Source organism: Oncorhynchus masou, chromosome 8 (genome assembly GCF_036934945.1).
Source record: "Oncorhynchus masou masou isolate Uvic2021 chromosome 8, UVic_Omas_1.1, whole genome shotgun sequence".
Taxonomy (NCBI): domain Eukaryota; kingdom Metazoa; phylum Chordata; class Actinopteri; order Salmoniformes; family Salmonidae; genus Oncorhynchus; species Oncorhynchus masou.
This window is the reverse complement of record NC_088219.1, coordinates 11,753,996-11,770,100: the sequence shown is the minus strand read 5'-3', so window position 1 is coordinate 11,770,100 and position 16,105 is coordinate 11,753,996. Positions and strand designations below refer to the sequence as shown.

General features: G+C 42.4%; 1 long non-coding RNA gene across 1 annotated transcript in view; it reads left to right on the top strand.

The window, feature by feature from the left end:
- Positions 1-218: 218 nt before the first annotated feature.
- The window catches only part of LOC135543856 (uncharacterized), a 69,218-nt gene continuing 53,331 nt past the window's right edge, over positions 219-16,105 (top strand). Inside the window, exons 1-2 of the long non-coding RNA XR_010456256.1 lie at positions 219-719; positions 2,953-3,022. This is a non-coding gene — a long non-coding RNA (uncharacterized LOC135543856). The remainder of the gene's footprint in view (positions 720-2,952; positions 3,023-16,105) is intronic.

The following is a 16,105-nucleotide window of genomic DNA, read 5'->3' as shown; positions in this document are numbered from 1 at the left end:
TTTTCCTTAGGCTATTGTTTTTTTTTATGGCACATTCATTGGGTAAGAATACGAGTTTAAATACTCTGGTTCTCAATCCATGTACTCACCAGAGAGATGTATTCTGAGGAAGACTCCTTTTATTGAATGGACTTCAGGAAGTGATAAAGAACGATTTAAAGGGTATTTGGCATCATGTCTGTGACTGGTCCAAATCGCGTGAGCGCATCCATAGCCTACACAAGTCCTCGTGCAGCTGTTGTTGCACGCTGTTGCGTCCCTTCATGTATCCACAGTTGCGCAGAGATTAAACATTCATTCTTGTGATGGCTCCGCTACAGTAACAAACTGGGATTACAACAATCGAAATATTTCTAATTTGACATACAGGAAAATAGTCTATAATTCATTAACGGATTTTTGTTGCAGTTTGCACAAATAATTTGACTGCAGATGCCAGGATGGGATCCCCCGCAAAATCTGACGAAAAGACCATGGAATCAATCAACTCCAACAGCCACAAATCCAATTTTTCGCATTGTTTAGGCGGGCTGCCAACCGCATTTTGCGTCATGTTGTCGGTGTGTTCTATGGCGTTTTGTTTTTTGGTACACTTCAAGACGTCTCACCTGGAGTACAGAGTGCAGATTTTGGAGATGGAGAGAATTTCCCCGATCCCTTCCGATGAGAATGGAACGGTACCTGGTCTTCAGGATATCATTGAAAAACTAGTGCACGAGGTGAGGTTGACGTGAAAGTGTAATACGATTTAATGAACCTCTTTCAGACAGTGATGCAAGATCAGATGCCATATTTTGAAAGGATTATCTCTCCCGTTAGAATGAGCCTACATTAAGGTTGCCTATTTCATCACAACATTGTAGCCGATCACCATAATCATGTAGGAACATGGCCTAATTCATCTAGTTTAACTACTCATTTGACACCTCAATTCAGACTGATTCGGTAATTTGGAGTCCAATTTGACATCCGTTAAAAAACGATTGTCATGTACTACCACTAAAGAACAATTAGCATGCACGATGGGTTACACTTACAGTGGGATTGACACCCTTGATAAAGATTAGCAAAACAGACTGTATAAAAAAAAATATGCAAATATCCTGAGCTGTATTGTATTGTAAAATTGGGAAATTCTATTTTATACAAAATGTGAAGAACATAGGTACTTTCCGCAGGTGCGGGAGTTGTAGAAAACCGCACACTGCTGCTCATGCTCCCAGGTGTCAACGTTATTAATAACAACGTTTCGACCCTTAGGTCATGGATGCCTGATGAACGAACACATAAGGGTGGAAAGGTTGTTAAAAATAAAATCACCTGGGAGCATGAGCAGCAATGTGCTGCGTTTTCCTTTCTGTTTTTCATATAATATTTATACGAATACAATTGCACACTGAAATAGATTTAGTTTAACAAGTAATATATATTTTTCTCAGAAAGGTAGGGGTCAAAATTATTGACACCCCTGTTTTCAATACCTTTCAATACCTCACCTTAGGAGGATAATGGCACTGACCCCACAGGGCACAGTTCAACATGTCGTTTAATTGCAATTTGGTTGAGTTTTCAACTAACGTGAATTCAACGTGAAATCAACCAAACATTTCACCATGTTATTGGATCTAGGTAAACAGTTGGGTGAAAAAATACTAATTGTCTTTACATTGATGACTTTTCAAATCCAATTAGTTTTCCACTTTGATTCAAAGTCATCATATTGGTTTTGGGGGGGGGTTGAATTGAAGTGGAAACAATGTTGAATTCAGACAGTTTTTGACAAGTGGGGAGCCTTTTTCTAAAAGGTTTTATGAGTTGGAGAACACATTGGGAGGGATCTTAGACCATTCCTCCATACAGAATCCCCCAGATTCTTTTCATACCCTTCCTCTGTTGTAGAAGTCTATTTTCATGTCATCTGACCGAAGCACTGGTTCCAATCCAAGTGCCAATGCTGTTTAGTAAAGTCCAGGTATTTACATTGATCTCAAGGGGCTCCCTAGTGGCGAAGCAGTCTGAGGCACTGCATCTCAGTGCTAGAAGTATCACTAAAGCCCTGGTTCTATCACAACTGGCTGTGGTTGGGAGTCCCGTAGGGTGTTTACATTTTTGTGATGAAATGAAAATAGAGCTCTTTGGCCACGTACACCATTGAGGGGTTTGACGTCAAAATGAGAATGCATGAGCAGAACAGAGCCCCATACTTACTGTAAAATATGTTGGTGGATCTATGATGTTATGGGGCTATTTTGCTTCCACTGGTCCTGGGGCCCTTGTTAAGGTCAACGGCATCATGAACTTGACCCATTACCTGGACATTTTAGCCCAAAAACTAGTTGTCTCTGCATGGAGATTGAAACTTGGCCTCAGGTGGATCTTCCAGCAAAACAATAACCCCAAGCACACATCAAAATATACAAACAGATGGTTAATTGGACACAAAATCATCATTTTGTAATGGCCATCTCAGTCTCTGGACTTGAAACCTATTGAAAACCTGTGGTTTGAAGTGAAGAGTGTAGAACACAAGTGCAGACGAAGGATATCAAGGATCTGGATGGATTCTGTATGGAGGAATGGTCTAAGAATCCCTCCCAATGGGTTCTCCAACTCATAAAACATTTTAGGAAAAAGCCCAGTGCCTTGATCCTCACAAGGTGATGCGTTTGAAAGGTATTGAAAACAGCTGTGTCAATCATTTTGAGACCTACCTTTAAATAAAATAAAAACAATACTACTTGTTGAACAAAATCTCTTTCTCTGACCAATTCTATTAGTATAAAACAATCTGTTTTCATTTTTATTTTTGCGTACAATATAGCTTAATATTTTAATGATTTATTTTAAACAGTCATTTTTGCTCATCTTTATCAAGGGTGTCAATAATTTTAGGCCCCACTGTACATCTAACATCTCACATTATTCACTGTGGCTCTTGTTGTACCCTTTCAGAGACTGACCAAAGCACTGCCCAAACTTCGCGCTACCAGGGATGTCATTCAAGAGTGCTCCTGTCCTCCAGGTATGTCCCCTGCCCTATGAAAGGCTTCTATGCCCAGGTTTATGGAAGGAATTGAGAATATTCAATATCCAGGGCCTGTTCCCTCAGTCCCATGTTCCCTCAGCCATATGTTCCCTCAGTCCCATGTTCCCTCGGCCCTATGTTCTCTCAGTCCCATGTTCCCTCAGTCCCATGTTCCCTCAGCCCCATGTTCCCTCAGTCCCATGTTCCCTCAGCCCTATGTTCCCTCAGTCCCATGTTCCCTCAGCCCCATGTTCCCTCAGTCCCATGTTCCCTCAGCCCCATGTTCCCTCAGTCCTATGTTCCCTCAGTCCCATGTTCCCTCAGTCCTATGTCCCTCAGTCCTATGTTCCCTCAGTCCCATGTTCCCTCAGCCCTATGTTCCCTCAGTCCTATGTTCCCTCAGTCCCATGTTCCCTCAGTCCCATGTTCCCTCAGTCCTATGTTCCCTCAGTCCCATGTTCCCTCAGCCCTATGTTCCCTCAGTCCCATGTTCCCTCTCAGCCCTATGTTCCCTCAGTCCCATGTTCCCTCAGTCCTATGTTCCCTCAGTCCCATGTTCCCTCAGTCCTATGTTCCCTCAGTCCTATGTTCCCTCAGTCCCATGTTCCCTCAGCCCCATGTTCCCTCAGTCCCATGTTCCCTCAGCCCTATGTTCCCTCATGACCCACGGAACCTTCCTCTAACACCGCCTGGTATAGAGGTTCTGGATAGCTGGGAGTTCAGCCCCAGTGATGTACAGGGCTGTGCGCACTACCCTCTGTAGTGCCATGCGGTCGAATGCAGAGCAGTTACCATACCAAGCGGTGATGCAGCCAGTCAAGATGCTCTTAATGGTGCAGCTGTAGAACTTTTAGAACATCTGGGGGCTGAGAGAACATGGGGCTGAGGGAACATGGGGCTGAGGGAACATGGGTCTAAGGGAACATGGGGCTGAGGTAACATGGGGCTGAGGGAACATGGGTCTAAGGGAACATGGGGCTGAGGTAACATGGGGCCCTGGCAATCTATGTTTAGGGACCATAGACACAGTCCCACATAGGCTAACAATGGGGAGTTCTCCCCATACTTATCTGTTGTACCTATGTAGTTTCCCTCCTTAAACTGAAATTCTTAAAAAACTGCCTATATACAGCCTATAAATAACAGCTTATAAGAAGATTTATAGAAAATCTCAAGGACAGACAGTAACAAATGTGTACGCTGTTGCATATATTGCAGGTGTGATCATTTATTTATATTTTTTACCTTTATTTAACTAGGCAAGTCAGTTAAGAACAAATGTTCAATTACAGCCTAGGAACAGTGGGTTAACTGCCTTGTTCAGGTGCAGAATGACAAATTTGTACCTTGCCAGCTCAGGGATTTGAACTTGCATCCTTTACAGTTATTAGCCCAACACTCTAACCACGAGGCTACCCTGCCCCCATTATTTGATAATGATATGTAACTGAATTTCGAGAATTAGAATGATATTCAAAATTCAAAAAGTTGGTCCAACTGTCTGTCTCTGGTTCTCACTGCAGCCCTATTTGTTCAGTCTCATCTCAATGTTTTGGTCTCCCTGGTAACGTACTGTATGCCATCATTCTCTCTAACAGTCCTGCCCCATTACCTACTGTATATTTGGTGAATCCTATATTTGGAGAAGCAGTGCAGTCTTGCGATCAGTGCTCACTGCTCATCATGTGTTGAGAATAGTAGAAGAGTGACATTATAGGCCAACTGACACTGTGGTCAAGGCCACAAGTTGAATAATTTCATAGATTTTATACAGCAAGAAGCCCTCACATGTGGAAGTTATAAAAAGGAAAATGTGGTTTTCAGATCCACAGAGACTGTTTGACAGCCTGGATTTACTGAGCAAGATCGGCCAAAGAACATTACGATGTATGACCGTCTGTTGAATGACAGCGGAGAAGACAGGGTATTCTTAACCTTGTATGAAAAAGTACACACTTTTCTCTCATCTTTTATTTATTTTCCCGAAACGTAGTGTTTCGCTTGAAATGAGAATGACAGGTATCCTACAGAATCATCCGAAGTACAGTACGTGTCTCACCATTGCTTTGAAGCATAATGTCTGTCTCTATGTGATTTCACAGCATCATAGCTCACCTTTAAATTGTGGTGCTGCAGGTAGCCTAGTGTTTAGAGTGATGGGCAAGTAACAAGAAGGTTGTTAGATCAAATCTCTGAGCTGACAAGATACAAATCTGTCGTTCTGCCTCTGAATACAGCAGTTAACCCACTGTTCCTAGACCAGTTAACCCACTGTTCCTAGACCATCATTGTAATCAGCATTTTTCTTAATGAACTAATTTGGCTAGTTAAATAAAGGTTAAAAAACAATATTAATAATTCCTCCATTGTACAGCCTCTGCAACATGGGGCAAGTTTAGTTCATTGGCATTGCCAACATTCAGAGGTGGAATGGTTTCATTTCAGTGGGACCTGCCTGAAGGTAGATGACCTAAGTTCAACCCCTCATTGGGAACTGAAAGGATAATGCTTGTGCAACCTCATGACCATTGGTTTGAAGAGCATTGGCCTCCCAATTAAGAGGTTAGACCCAAATGGAAGACAGAATTCTGGACTGAGAGGCCGGAGGTCTTAGGACTCACAAAAGGATCTATTTGGCCATGGCTAGGTTGGCCTCAGGAAAACACTTAAAAGGGCAGACAAAGGATGGAGATGGCGAGAGAACATGAACTAATGACGCCAACAAAGCCTGTTAATGGCCTCCTGTCTATGCTAGTTGCACACTCAAATGTCAATTGGTTCGATTTTCATTGACAGGCGGTGCTTGTGCGTTGGTTCTTTGCATCTTAAGGAATTGGCACTTTGTTGTGAAGGAAGGAAGGCACCATTGTTGGTATAACAGACAGGCTTTGTAACCCTCCATCCGGAGAGAGGGACACTGGTTAACTTGCGTCCGTTCAGATTAAAATTTGTTCTGGTTTATGATCAACTTTAGTTAAAGCTCAACACACCGGTGGGATTGTCAAACGCTTGCCTGCCGACAGTACTTAGCACCTCTGAACAGGGTGTCGGCAGTCAATCTCTTTTGTGTTCACACAGCAAAGACCTTGGAAGTCATCAGCCACTCAGCCTTGTTAAAACACTCCAAACCAGAAGGTGGCAGTAGCTTTATTTAGCAATGCATAGCCGTGCATATTGCTTATGGTCTAGATCCCACGCTATCTGTGCTAATGTTTCTATTTTGTAGAAAGCCCTTGTTGATACTATCCAGGTGGCCACAGCTAGATAATTACCTAGCAAGATGACAAAGAAACTATGTAATTCCCTCTCTATAATCCCATACTGCCAGTGCCAGCCCATAGCCAAATGTGTAGCTAGCTAGCTAACGTTAACATATTTACTAGCTAGCACAACATAGCTAGCTAGCTAAGGACACTGCACTCGGCAGCTAACACAGGCAGCTGTTTCATGGAAACTAGCTAATCCATTGTGATTTAATTATAATGTCAATACTAGCTACAGTGGTTAGCTAGCTTGGGGGAAGTATTTAGTGTTGTGTGCATTGTGTCTGTGCACTTAGCTAGCTACCATCCCATGTGTCACTGGCTCATCTGTGGATGTATGAAGAAAATGCCCTATTTAAAAAAAAAAATGACTCAAAGTTAAGTTGTTGGCCACTGACGAACATTGCAATTCTACAAGTAGAATTGGTAGGTTCGTTGCTACCAGGTCGACACACAGCAGGTAGCGCTTTTGTTCTAGCAAGAAAAGGAACGGCCTCCCACTGTGATAAGTACCTACAGGCAGTCTATTGGCAGTGAGATTCTCGCTGTGTTTCATGCTCTACAGTATGTAAACCCGGTTCTCTGAAGGAGATGAGGGCGACATCTCACTATGGGACAAACCCTTGTGTGGGTCCTTTGCTGAAGCCTTTTTCATCTATCAGCTGAACCTTCTCCTTTCTTTCAGTACCACAGAGCATATTTAACTCCGGTCCACGATGCAGGTGGGCCTTTACTCTTCATCACTGAATTTTTTCACCAATTGAACTGTGGGAAAAGCTAGTCTTTGTACAAATGTTGACATTGTGCATCTCTCAAAGAGACATTGGAATATTTCAATAGACAACTTCTTGAGGGTCTTGAAGTGGAGGCCTCACATTAACTGCTGTTTTCTTTGGTGCTGGTTTGTGACGGAGTAAACAGGCAAATGGCTCTGGAACAAGACTGCCTTACTCTTACTGATATACCTTTGGGTAGATCATGTAATTTATGCATAATAAGTGTGTGTATTATCTAGCTAGCGCCTAAAGAAATTTGGTTTGATGTACTCAAACCTCAGACCACTATGTCAAATGCCACTTGTGTACTATTAGAACTAAACAAAAAACAAAGCCTTTTTCGGTGGATAGTTTATTGCCTATAATACTTCACATATCACCTAGGCAGTACATGTACAGTAGACTATGTGTTTATTACTCATCGTAATATTTATTTACAGAATACTCTATCGTAATATTTATTTACAGAATACTCTATCGTAATCTTTATTTACAGAATACTCTATCGTAATCTTTATTTACAGAATACTCTATCGTAATATTTATTTACAGAAAACTCTATCATGATATTTATTTACAGAATACTCTATCGTAATATTTATTTACAGAATACTCTATCGTAATCTTTATTTACAGAATACTCTATCGTAATATTTATTTACAGAAAACTCTATCATGATATTTATTTACAGAATACTCTATCGTAATATTTATTTACAGAAAACTCTATCATGATATTTATTTACAGAATACTCTATCGTAATATTTATTTACAGAAAACTCTATCATGATATTTATTTACAGAATACTCTATCGTAATCTTTATTTACAGAATACTCTATCGTAATATTTATTTACAGAAAACTCTATCATGATATTTATTTACAGAATACTCTATCGTAATATTTATTTACAGAAAACTCTATCATGATATTTATTTACAGAATACTCTATCATAATATTTATTTACAGAATACTCTATCATAATATTTATTTACAGAATACTCTATCGTAATCTTTATTTACAGAATACTCTATGGTAATATTTATTTACAGAATACTCTATCATAATATTTATTTACAGAATACTCTATCATAATATTTATTTACAGAATAATCTATCGTAACCTTTATTTACAGAATGGAAGCCAACTCAGAGAAGTCTGATGCTGTAGCATGGGACTGTTTCACTGCTAAGCCTGTGGCCATAATATACATTAAGAATTTGAGTGTGTACTGAAAAACACTTTTAGTATTGTAGGTCCATGTAATCTTTTATAAACCTATTGTTTTTCATAACTAGAGCTTGATATAACAGTCTGAAGATGGAGGAGAGAGAAGGGGAGCGATGCTGAGAGAGGGGAAGAGAGAGAGAGGTGGCAGGAGGGAGAAGTGTTTAGCGTAACTGTTCTGTGACCTGTGCCTCAAGGCTTCATGGGATGTAAAACCAGTTACCGGCACACGTCCGCTGAGCGGGTCAGAGAGCAGCGCTCAGAACAGGCGAATCAGCCCGGATAACTGTGCCTCTTAACAATGTAGCGGGTCAGAGAGCAGCGCTCAGAACAGGCGAATCAGCCCGGATAACTGTGCCTCTTAACAATGTAAAACCCATTTTATAGGACTTCCCTGGGAGAGGCCTGTAAGCTGTAAAACTTCCTCCAGAAGCTGCTGTGAATGTGTATATGTGTCGGACTCTTTGTATATGTTTGTGCGCACACATCTACGGTTTGTATGTGTTGTAATATCCCTCCTCCACACTGCAGGGGTTTGTTCCTTCTCCTCGACCCCTCATGCTTTTAACCAAAACATGATAAATACAACCTCAAAGCAAACTCCCTAAATTGGAATGAAAACATAGATAACTAGAGAGGGGAGTGAATTGTTTTAAACAGCTTAGTTACTTGACAAGGTAATCCGTGCAAAAAAAAGATAATGGGCCACATGATTTCTTAGGGGGCTCAAAAATGCAATCTACATGTTGGCTATCAGTGTGGATAAATATGCCTGCATGCCTACAAGCGTCCATGTTTTAGAAAGGAAATGGAGTCTTGAGTCAGGGGGTTTATTGAAATAACCAGTCTGTACATATTTGTCTCAAAATATGGGTAAAAGAAGCAATAAAAGTGTGGTCCTGTAACGTCCCTTATTGAAAGCATCTGTCCAATGGGCTGCTACGGCATTTGGTTGTGGCTTTCAGCCCCGCTGTAAAATCTCTCTCCCGCTTTTCTCCTCAACATTTCACAATTTCATTGAATAAAACGTGGGGGCTTTTAATCTCTGAGATGGAAAGGGGTATGGGAACAATTATGGCATGTTAAGTTTAATTATCCAGAATCAGAGGTGATTGTTTGAATTGTTAATCGTGTGGCAGATTGAGAGAAATACCCCCCTCTCACTGGGTGTTTCTAGGGGTAGTAAATCCTCAAATCAGGATATGCTTGCTCATTCATTTTAGGTGGATGTTTTTCACCCCTCCACAAAGCTGCTCTGTCCCTTCAGAGATTTGCAAGGGAAGCCTTATCATTCACTACAACATAGCTTTTATGGTGGTACTGAAATAGACACGGTCCTTGTCACTTAAATCCATGTTTTATTTTTATGTGTGGTACACGCTTTGCATAGCTTTCATTTCTCTTTCCTTTCTAAACATTTCATTCTGTCCTACATATCTTTTGTCTCCCAAAAAGTATTGGCTTCGGATTGGACTTGGCAAGACTGTTGTCGTCATAATTTGTGAAACAACCATTAAAGTGCTTGTTAAGCATGTGCTGTGGCCTCATAAAGGTCTGGGGAAACATGTCCTGTGGCCTCACAAAGGTCTGGGGAAACATGTCCTGTGGACTCACAAAGGTCTGGGGAAACATGTCCTGTGGCCTCACAAAGGTCTGGGGAAACATGTCCTGTGGCCTCACAAAGGTCTGGGGAAACATGTCCTGTGGCCTCACAAAGGTCTGGGGAAACATGTCCTGTGGCCTCACAAAGGTCTGGGGAAACATGTCCTGTGGCCTCACAAAGGTCTGGGGAAACATGTCCTGTGGCCTCACAAAGGTCTGGGGAAACATGTCCTGTGGACTCACAAAGGTCTGGGGAAACATGTCCTGTGGCCTCACAAAGGTCTGGGGAAACATGTCCTGTGGCCTCACAAAGGTCTGGGGAAACATGTCCTGTGGCCTCACACAGGTCTGGGGAAACATGTCCTGTGGCCTCACAAAGGTCTGGGGAAACATGTCCTGTGGCCTCACAAAGGTCTGGGGAAACATGTCCTGTGGCCTCACAAAGGTCTGGGGACACATGTCCTGTGGCCTCACAAAGGTCTGGGGAAACATGTCCTGTGGCCTCACAAAGGTCTGGGGAAACATGTCCTGTGGCCTCATAAAGGTCTGGGGAAACATGTCCTGTGGCCTCACAAAGGTCTGGGGAAACATGTCCTGTGGACTCACAAAGGTCTGGGGAAACATGTCCTGTGGCCTCATAAAGGTCTGGGGAAACATGTCCTGTGGACTCACAAAGGTCTGGGGAAACATGTCCTGTGGCCTCACAAAGGTCTGGGGACACATGTCCTGTGGCCTCATAAAGGTCTGGGGAAACATGTCCTGTGGCCTCACAAAGGTCTGGGGAAACATGTCCTGTGGCCTCACAAAGGTCTGGGGACACATGTCCTGTGGACTCACAAAGGTCTGGGGAAACATGTCCTGTGGCCTCACAAAGGTCTGGGGAAACATGTCCTGTGGCCTCACAAAGGTCTGGGGACACATGTCCTGTGGCCTCATAAAGGTCTGGGGAAACATGTCCTGTGGACTCACAAAGGTCTGGGGAAACATGTCCTGTGGCCTCACAAAGGTCTGGGGAAACATGTCTTCACGGTTCACAGGCTGGTCCTGTGTGTGTGTGTGTGTGTGTGTGTGTGTGTGTGTGTGTTTGTCCCTGTCTATATCAGTTTGTCCCTGTCAGTATCTGTTTGTCCCTGTCTATATCTGTTTGTCCCTGTCTATACTTGTTTGTCCCTGTCTATATTTGTTTGTCCCTGTCTATATCTGTTTGTCCCTGTCTATATCAGTTTGTCCCTGTCTATATCTGTTTGTCCCTGTCTATATTTGTTTGTCTATATCTGTTTGTCCCTGTCTATATCAGTTTGTCCCTGTCTATATCTGTTTGTCCTTGTCTATATCAGTTTGTCCCTGTCTATATCTGTTTGTCCCTGTCTATATTTGTTTGTCTATATCTGTTTGTCCCTGTCTATATTTGTTTGTCTATATCTGTTTGTCCCTGTCTATATCAGTTTGTCCCTGTCTATATCAGTTTGTCCCTGTCTATATCAGTTTGTCCCTGTCTATATCTCTTTGTCCCTGTCAATATCTGTTTGTCCCTGTCTATATCTCTTTGTCCCTGTCTATATCTCTTTGTCCCTGTCAATATCTCTTTGTCCCTGTCTATATCTCTTTGTCCCTGTCTATATCTGTTTGTCCCTGTCTATATCTCTTTGTCCCTGTCTATATCTCTTTGTCCCTGTCTATATATCTTTGTCCCTGCCTATGCAGTTCAGATTGATATCTTTAAGTCTTTTCACTTTTAAAAATCCTCTCGACTTTTCCCATCCATCAACACAGGTACTGTAGACCTCCCTCCCAGCAACAAGTTGTTCAAACAGATTTAAAGGTCATTTAGGGTGACAACCCTCTACTCTCTGATGCGTGGCTTTAAATGAGTTGGGATGTCACGGTGTCCAAGAGAAACAGTTCACTATCAGAGCTCTCTTTCATTGTGTTGCATCACCTACCACTCTTAAGATACTCTATTTACCCCTGGCACGGTCTCAGGTATTCCCGCACCCTCCTCCTTGGCCAGGGAGTCTAAGTTTCAAAGAAGCATCCCTGGATCTCCAAGAGGCTCCTCCTTGGCCAGGGAGTCTAAGTTTCAAAGAAGAATCCCTGGATCTCCAAGAGGCTCCTCCTTGACCAGGGAGTCTAAGTTTCAAAGAAGAATCCCTGCATCTCCAAGAGGCTCCTCCTTGACCAGGGAGTCTAAGTTTCAAAGAAGGATCCCTGGATCTCCAAGAGGCTCCTCCTTGGCCAGGGAGTCTAAGTTTCAAAAAAGAATCCCTGCATCTCCAAGAGGCTCCTCCTTGACCAGGGAGTCTAAGTTTCAAAGAAGGATCTCTGGATCTCCAAGAGGCTCCTCCTTGACCAGGGAGTCTAAGTTTCAAAGAAGGATCTCTGGATCTCCAAAGGGCTCCTCCTTGACCAGGGAGTCTAAGTTTCAAAGAAGGATCCCTGGATCTCAAAGTTGCTCCTCCTTGACCAGGGAGTCTAAGTTTCAAAGAAGGATCTCTGGATCTCCAAGAGACTCCTCCTTGACCAGGGAGTCTAAGTTTCCAAGAAGGATCCCTGGATCTCCAAGTGGCTCCCCCAGAGGAAATCTGAAAGAGGGTGTGATTGCAGATGTCACCCGGCATGCTGTCAGCTTGTGTGAGCCTGCTGCTGTGTGTAAGAGCCTGATCAGTTTCAGCGCCGCCAGCTTTAATCTTAAATGCAAATCTCTCAAATACCTCCAGTCAGCCAGAGAATTCAGTTTTTTTGTTTTCCTCCATCTGTGTGGCAGCATGCCATGTTTCTTCACAGTTTAACATCAAGCTCTGCGTGACCCCTGATGTTACCACTGAGATGTTTTTGTAGCCGGGCTGGAGACCTGTAGACTGTGGACTGCTGTTTCCTGCCTGGGGACTTGACTGTGTTTATTATTGTGTTGTTGTTGTTGTATAAAGTGGAAGTATAAAGGTTTGTGCTTGGCTGCTCAGAGCCCTGTCTCTTAGCCTGGACTTCTCATACACACACAGACAGTTTATTTAGCTCCTCTCTCTGTTTACTTTTTCACCTGTTTCATAGTGTTCCATGGCCAAATCTCACCATGTTGATATAATTTAGTTTATCGCAAAATTAAACACAATTTATAAGGTTAATATAAAAACTAAAATGTTATTCAGAGTGTGTACAGTGCCTTGCAAAAGTATTCATGCCCCTTGGCGGTTTTCCTATTTTGTTGCATTACAACCTGTAATTGAAATGGATTTTTATTTAGATTTCATGTAATGGACATACACACAAAAAATATAGAAAATTAAAAACAGAAAAGTGGTGCGTGCATATGTATTCACCCCCTTTATGTATTCACCCCCTTTATGTATTCACCCCCTTTGTCTATTCACCCCCTTTATGTATTCACCCCCTTTATGTATTCACCCCCTTTATGTATTCACCCCCTTTATGTATTCACCCCCTTTGTGTATTCACCCCCTTTGTGTATTCACCCCCTTTATGTATTCACCCCCTTTGTGTATTCACCCCCTTTGTGTATTCACCCCCTTTGTGTATTCACCCCCTTTATGTATTCACCCCCTTTATGTATTCACCCCTTTGTGTATTCATCCCCTTTGCTATGAAGCCCCTAAATAAGATCTGGTGCGTCCAATTACTTTCAGAAGTCACATCATTAGTTAAATAAAGTCCACCTGTGTGCAATCTAAGTGTCACATGATCTGTCACATGATCTCAGTATCCACACACCTGTTCTGAAAGGCCCCAGAGTCTGCAACATCACTAAGCTAAGGGCACCACCAAGCAAGCAGCACTATGAAGACCAAGGAGCGCTCCAAACAGGTCAGGGACAAAGTTGTGAAGAAGTACAGATCAGTGTTGGGTTATAAAAAATATCAGAAACTTTGAACATCCCACTGAGCACCATTAAATCCATTATTATAAAATTAAAGAATATGGCACCACAACAAACATGCCAAGAGACGGCCGCCCACCAAAACTAATGGACCAGGCAAGGAGGGCATTCATTAGAGGCAACAAAGAGACCAAAGATAACCCTGAAGGAGCTACAAAGCTCCACAGCGGAGATTGGAGTATCTGTCCATAGGACCACTTTAAGCTGTTCCCTCCACAGAGCTGGGCTTTACGGAAGAGTGGCTAGAAAAAAATAAGCAAACATGTTTGGTATTCACCAAAAGGCATGTGGGAGACTCCCCAAACATATGGAAGAAGGTAATCTGGTCAGATGAGACTAAAACTGAGCTTTTTGGCCATCAAGGAAACCCAACACCTCTCATCACCCTGAGAACACCATCCACACATTGAAGCATGGCGGTGGCAGCATCATGCTCTGGGGATGTTTTTCATCGGCAGGGACTGGGGAACTGATTAGAATTGAAGGAATGATGGATGGCGCTAAATACAGGGAAATTCTTGAGGGAAACTTGTTTCAGTCATCCAGAGATTTGAGACTGGGATGGAGGTTCACCTTCCAGCAGGACAGTGACCCCAAGCATACTGCTAAAGCAACACTCTAGTGGTTTAAGGGAAACCATTTAATTGTCTTGGAATGGCCAAGTCAAAGCCCAGACCTCAATCCAATTGAGAATCTGTGGTATGACTTAAAGATTGCTGAACATCAGCGGAACCCATCCAACTTGAAGGAGCTGGAGCAGTTTTGCCTTGAAGAATGGGCAAAAATCCCAGTGGCTACATGTGCCAAGCTTATAGAGACATACCCCAAGAGACTTGCAGCTGTAATAGTGTCACGTTCTGACCTTAGTTCCTTTGTTTTGTCTTTTGTTTTAGTATGGTCAGGGCGTGAGTTGGGTGGGTTGTCTGTTAGTTTGTCTATGATTTTCTATTTCTGTGTTTGGCCTGGTATGGTTCTCAATCAGAGGCAGCTGTCAATCGTTGTCCCTGATTGAGAACCATATTTAGGTAGCCTGTTTTCCATTGTGTTTTGTGGGTGGTTATTTTCAGTCTTAGTGTGTCTGCACCAGACAGAACTGTTTCGGTTGTTTCTTTGTTGTTTGTTATTCAGTGTTCAGTTTTTTCATTAAATAAGATGAACACTTACCACGCTGCGCTTTGGTCCTCACCTTCTTCCCACGACAGCCGTTACAAATAGCTGAATAGTTATGCACGCTCAAGTTTTCAGTTTTTTTGTCTTATTTCTTGTTTGTTTCACAATAAAAAATATTTTGCATCTTCAAAGTGGTAGGCATGTTGTGTAAATCAAATGATACGAACACCCCAAAAATAAATTTTAATTCCAGGTTGTAAGGCAACAAAATACTAAAAATGCCAAGGGGGGTGAATACTTTCGCATGCCACTGTACAGTAACCATAGCAACCATATTTGGATTTAATTTAACCAAAATCTCAATTCTCTTTTGCATGACAAGTATCCCTTAGATGGGCATTGGGCATTTATTTTACCATATTAACACTAGCAAATTGTTCCAGATTGTCATTATCAGTCAGTCCTATGATTGTGAGGCAATGCTGTGATCTACAATGCCTGGCAATGGAAGTCTTTGTGCAAAATAATGGCTCCTGTTGGTGGATGTACAGTGCATTCGGAAAGTATTCAGACCCCTTCACTTTTTCCAGATTTTGTTACGTTATAGCCTTATTCTAAAATGGATCAAATATTTTTTCTCTCATCAATCTACACACAATTCCCCATAATAAGAATTACCTAATTTACAAAGGTATTCAGACTGTTTGTTGAGCTCAGGTGCATCCTGTTTCCATTGATCATCCTTGAGATGTTTCTACATCTTGACCTGTGGTAAATTCAAATGATTGGACATGATTTGGAAAGGCACACACCTGATGATATAAGGTCCCACAGTTGACAGTGCATGTCAGAGCAAAAACCAATCCATAAGGTCGAAGGAATTTTCCGTACAGCTCCGAGACAGGATTATGTCGAGGCACAGATCTGGGGAAGGGTACCAAAAAATGTCTGCAGCATTGAAGGACTTGAATGGAAGAAGTTTGGAACCAAGACTCTTCCTAGAGATGGCCGGTGGAGGTGACCAAGAACCCAATGGTCACTCTCACAGAGCTCCAGAGTTCCTCTGTGAAGATGGGAGAACTTTCCAGAAGAACAACCATCTCTGCAGCACTTCACAAATGCCTTCATGGTAGAGTGGCCAGACGGAAGCCACTCCTCAGTAAAAGGCACATGACAGCCCACTTGGAGTTTTCCAAAAGCCACCT